The sequence below is a fragment of the Callionymus lyra genome, chromosome 16, assembly GCF_982586985.1.
Source record: "Callionymus lyra chromosome 16, fCalLyr1.hap1.1, whole genome shotgun sequence".
NCBI lineage: Eukaryota > Metazoa > Chordata > Actinopteri > Syngnathiformes > Callionymidae > Callionymus > Callionymus lyra.
In genome coordinates this window covers 21,120,538-21,126,537 of record NC_141833.1, presented here as the reverse complement: position 1 = coordinate 21,126,537, position 6,000 = coordinate 21,120,538, and the positions used below count along the sequence as shown (strand labels likewise).

Genomic DNA, 6,000 nt, shown 5'->3' with positions numbered 1-6,000 from the left:
TGAATATATTGTATTGAATCGTATCATGATCTGAATATATCGTATCATGATCTGAATATATCGTATCGTGAGCTGAATATATCGTATTGAATCGTATCGTGATCTGAATATATCGTATCATGAGCTGAATATATCGTATTGAATCGTATCGTGATCTGAATATATTGTATTGAATCGTATCGTGATCTGAATATATCGTATCATGAGCTGAATATATCGTATTGAATCGTATCGTGATCTGAATATATCGTATCATGAGCTGAATATATTGTATTGAATCGTATCATGATCTGAATATATCGTATCATGAGCTGAATATATTGTATTGAATCGTATCGTGATCTGAATATATCGTATCATGAGCTGAATATATTGTATTGAATCGTATCGTGATCTGAATATATCGTATCATGAGTTGAATATATTGTATTGAATCGTATCATGATCTGAATATATCGTATCGTGATCTGAATATATCGTATCATGAGCTGAATATATTGTATTGAATCGTATCGTGATCTGAATATATCGTATCATGAGCTGAATATATTGTATTGAATCGTATCATGATCTGAATATATCGTATCATGATCTGAATATATCGTATCGTGAGCTGAATATATCGTATTGAATCGTATCGTGATCTGAATATATCGTATCATGATCTGAATATATCGTATCGTGAGCTGAATATATCGTATTGAATCGTATCGTGATCTGAATATATTGTATTGAATCGTATCGTGATCTGAATATATCGTATCATGAGCTGAATATATCGTATTGAATCGTATCGTGATCTGAATATATCGTATCATGAGCTGAATATATTGTATTGAATCGTATCATGATCTGAATATATCGTATCATGAGCTGAATATATTGTATTGAATCGTATCGTGATCTGAATATATCGTATTGAATCGTATCATGATCTGAATATATCGTATCGTGATCTGAATATATTGTATCATGAGCTGAATATATTGTATTGAATCGTATCGTGATCTGAATATATTGTATTAAATCGTATCGTGATCTGAATATATCGTATTAAATCGTATCATGATCTGAATATATCGTATCGTGATCTGAATATATCGTATCATGAGCTGAATATATTGTATTGAATCGTATCGTGATCTGAATATATCGTATTGAATCGTATCGTGATCTGAATATATCGTATTGAATCGTATCATGATCTGAATATATCGTATCGTGATCTGAATATATTGTATCATGAGCTGAATATATTGTATTGAATCGTATCGTGATCTGAATATATTGTATTGAATCGTATCGTGATCTGAATATATCGTATTGAATCGTATCATGATCTGAATATATCGTATCATGAGCTGAATATATTGTATTGAATCGTATCGTGATCTGAATATATCGTATCGTGATCTGAATATATCATATCATGAGCTGAATATATTGTATTGAATCGTATCGTGATCTGAATATATCGTATCATCAGCTGAATGTATTGTATTGAATCGTATCGTGATCTGAATATATCGTATTGAATCGTATCATGATCTGAATATATCGTATCGTGATCTGAATATATCGTATCATGAGCTGAATATATTGTATTGATTCGTATCGTGATCTGAATATATCGTATCGTGAGATGAACATATGGTATCAAATGATATTGTGAGTTACACAAGTGTATACTGTAGGTACAGCTCTTATTGTAATATTGTCTTTTTATGGATGTCTCTGTATAATAATTGTTGGCATCCATATTCCCCCATGAATATTAATGATTATTAATCTATGTTTATTTTGAGTCAACTGACGTGTTGCCATGATTTTGAGTCCGTGTGCTACAACTGTTGATGTCACCTTACATGTCGAGAACCTCAAAGGACGGTTGGAAACTGACTTGAACTAATAATATCAACTTTAATTAAAACTCTAATGAGGCTCAGTTTGTGCTTCTTTGCACATCACCGTGACAGAGATGGAACCACTGTTTCCTGCCCCGATGTCTCCCGGCTGCTGGAACTTTGGCACTCAGCTATTCATCTGAAAGAGAAAATTAAGAGATGCAGCGTCAGAAAGCATTAACTTCTGAGCCCTCTTCTATCATCATGCTCGGCGCTCAAAAGTTCCGTCTCAAGACTTTGTTGATGAAGTGATCGGACCTGAAAAATAAATGAGGACCGGCTGTGAACTTGAAAAATTCCGACGCACAAACCTCTGATGGGTTTCGTGTTTGTCGACAAATACAGTAATTACACTGAGCTGAAGTTTTTTTATTTTCGGTGGAAGAAGAAGATATTATTAATGCATTAACCTCAAGAAATGACTTCTTCAGATGAAAAGATGCAGGACCGTAAATGTTTTACCGCACTCATTTAAGTGACCCAGATATTCATGTATATACTTGAGGAAACGCAACGGGGTACATGTTTTCTACCTTTTTTCACGGCCAAAATGTTCATTTACAAGTATGATTGTGATGGTTTAATTTTTTTGGATCTATCCTACTAAGTAGTAGAAGTAGTAGAAGAAGTAGAAGAAGTAGAAGAAGTAGAAGAAGTAGTCGAAGTAGAAGAAGTAGAAGAAGTAGTCGAAGTAGTCGAAGTAGTAGAGGTAGTAGAAGAATTAGTAGTAAAAGTAGAAGAAATATTAGTAAAAGTAGAAGTAGAAGTTGTAGCAGAAGAATAATTAGTAGTTAAAGTAGAATTAGTAGTAGAAGTAGAATTTGTATAAGCAGTAGTAGAAGTATTTGTAGAATTAGTAGTAGAAGTAGAATTAGTAGTAGAAGTAGTAGTAGAATTAGTAGTAGAAGTAGAATTATTAGTACAAGTAGTAGTAGAAGTAGAATAAGTAGTTGAAGTAGAATTAGTAGTTGAAGTATAATTAGTAGTACAAGTAGTAGTAGAAATAGAATGAGTAGTTGAAGTAGAATTAGTAGTAGAAGTAGTAGTAGAATTAGTAGTAGAAGTAGAATTAGTAGTACAAGTAGTAATAGAAGTAGAATAAGTAGTTGAAGTAGAATTAGTAGTTGAGGGTAGAATTAGTAGTACATGTAGTAGTAGAAATAGAATGAGTAGTTGAAGTAGAATTAGTAGTAGAAGTATTAGTAGAATTAGTAGTAGAAGTAGAATTAGTAGTACAAGTAGTAGTAGAAGTAGAATAAGTAGTTGAAGTAGAATTAGTAGTAGAATTAGAATTAGTAGTACAAGTAGAATTAGTAGTACAAGTAGTTGTAGAAATATAATTAGTAGTAGAATTAGTCGTACAAGTAGAATTAGTAGTACAAGTAGTTGTAGAAATATAATTAGTAGTAGAATTAGTCGTACAAGTAGTAGTATTAGTAGTAAGTAGACAAAAGTGTTTTTAAAGTTGAAAGGAGTCTCTAGGTGTGAGTAGATGAAAGTACCTGAAGGTCAAAGTGGAAGAAGTTAAAACATGAGTTGATAAAAGAAAGATGGATCACATTTCGAGAAAGAGACAAATTGATTATTATAATTATAATTATCTCCATGTTTCTCCCAATAAGATATAAAATTAATTTCCTTTATATTCGTTTTCCTCTTATTGTAAGTCCCTGTCAATGATTGACATCCATAATTGAAGTTCCTCAGCCCTCCTTAAACACCGTCATCTTTATACATCGATATATCAACTTGATCCTTAATCTTCTTTACGTAGTTTATGTGCTAAACTTGGCGACCTCAAGGGAGCTTCTTGGCGGAGACAACATTGAAAGATACTCTTTCCTGGATCGGGCAAGAAAACAATTGCTTTATTTATCAATTAGCATCAATCCTAGCTAACTATGCAGAAGCTACTTCCTCTGCTTTAAGTTGCCTGTTAGCCTCAAATAATGAATTCATATGTGGGCCGGAATTTCATGAAAACGGACCTTAACTCAGTACGACAACTTAAGTCTAATTCAAGATTAACATCTATGAACGAGCAAATAAAGATTAGTCCGAGGTACTTAGCGGTACTCAGTTTGGTACTTCCTGACTGCCATAAGAAGCGAGCCGGACACATGGAATCACTAAATCGCACAAATAAATCTGTCAAAAAGTCTAATCCCTGGACTTTTAAGTTGAGTTGTGGGTCCAAATATGTCCAGACTTGATTCACACAAGCGGGTGCAAATGTCACGTGAAAAATGTGTCCGGGGTGTGATAACAAGTTGTGCTGGTGTGGAGAAAACGGAACAACCCGCAGCTTTTTATCAGCGTAAATAGCATTTTTTGTTGAAAAACATATTTTGTTTTTGCTTGCCTTGAGGGAGTTTTATCATGTTAATAGCAGCGGTTTTATTTTCTGCTGTAAATGTTCTGTAAGAACAAGTGGGAGAGTTTTTTTTCACAGAGGAAAAAGCACTTTGTCATCCCAGCAGTATTTGGCCTTTAGTCCTGCTCATGAAATAAACTCACTAGCTGTCACTAATACATCTTATATCATCCCGAGTCAGAGTGGGAACTGAATAACCGTCGCCCTCCAGGTACAAAGAGACAACCAAATTCTTTACAAGCAGAGAAGAACCTGCTCCACTCGAGGTCACACTATCTCGGGAAACACCAGAAACACACTCGAGGGAAAGCGTCTGGCATTTGTTACTTTATGTTTTCAGACGTTTCCGTCTTCCCCTCGCGCCGGAGTGTGTTCGGAGCAGAGTGGGCACTTTAACCAGCTACAAGTGGACACGCCGACCGACTGGGATATTGCTGAGGTACCAATGTTTCACATTTGTTAACCAGATCTGGCACAGTTTTAGATCATTTTTTAATCACCTACGGTTTTATTAAAATCTAATTTAACGTGGCCAGAAACCAGTTACAAAAGTTGCGCCCAACTATGATGAAGAACAGCGTAAAATCTGTAAACAAAGTAGGATTTTTAATTGTTTTTAATTGAGTTGCTATAAACTCCATATTATATTTGAATTAAGCCTAAAAAAAGATACTTTTGGAGTAAAAAAAAAAGCTTTTCCTGTCCCTTTTTACTGTGGAATTTCATGTGCTTTCTACTACTTCCTGGGTTACGCCTGTTGCTGTGCCTGTACAGCTGCAACTGATCAACTCAATTTAACCAGATCTTCCCCAGCAACAGGCGCTAGAGTGTCGACATTGGATTACAGTACGTTTCTCTTGAAGGATCTCCTTCAGATCTGTTTTCGGGATTACCTTTTGTTGTATTTTCTTTTGACGTGTTTGTTAGCGTGTACCGTGTGTTTTCCTTGTCCATCGTTCTCTTTAATTTTTCAGTCTTTTTCACTTGGTTCTCCGCCGGTTTAATGTTTTAGTTGGACCGTGATATGGACTTTTCTACGCGGAGATTGTTTTTTTTGGTTATTTTATAGTTAGTGTGTAAAACAACTTTGTCTTTCTGGTGATTCCAAACGTATTGGGAACATTAAAAAGCAGAAAATGTTTCATGTTTTTTGTAAATGCCCCCACAGATGTTACCATGTACAGCGGGGCAAAAAAGTATTTAGTCAGCCACCGATTGTGCAAGTTCTCCCACTTAAAATGATGACAGAGGTCTGTCATTTTCATCATAGGTACACTTCAAATGTGAGAGACAGAATGTGAAAAATCCAGGAATTCACATTGTAGGATTTTTAAAGAATTTATTTGTAAATTATGGTGGAAAATAAGTATTTGGTCAATAACAAAAATTCAACTCAATACTGTAATATAACCTTTGTTGGCAATAACAGAGGTCAAACGATTACTATAGGTCTTTACCAGGTTTGCACACACAGTAGCTGGTATTTTGGCCCATTCCTCCATGCAGATCTTCTCGAGAGCAGTGATGTTTTGGGGCTGTCGCCGAGCAACACGGACTTTCAACTCCCTCCACAGATTTTCTATGGGGTTGAGGTCTGGAGACTGGCTAGGCCACTCCAGGACTTTCAAATGCTTCTTACGGAGCCACTCCTTCGTTGCCCGGGCGATGTGTTTGGGATCATTGTCATGCTGGAAGACCCAGCCACGTTTCATCTTCAAAGCT

The 6,000-nt window shown here is 35.3% G+C and overlaps 1 long non-coding RNA gene across 1 annotated transcript in view; it reads right to left on the bottom strand.

The window, feature by feature from the left end:
* Positions 1-1,900: 1,900 nt before the first annotated feature.
* The window catches only part of LOC148064132 (uncharacterized), a 31,931-nt gene continuing 27,831 nt past the window's right edge, over positions 1,901-6,000 (bottom strand). Inside the window, exon 4 of the long non-coding RNA XR_015713556.1 lies at positions 1,901-2,043. This is a non-coding gene — a long non-coding RNA (uncharacterized LOC148064132). The remainder of the gene's footprint in view (positions 2,044-6,000) is intronic.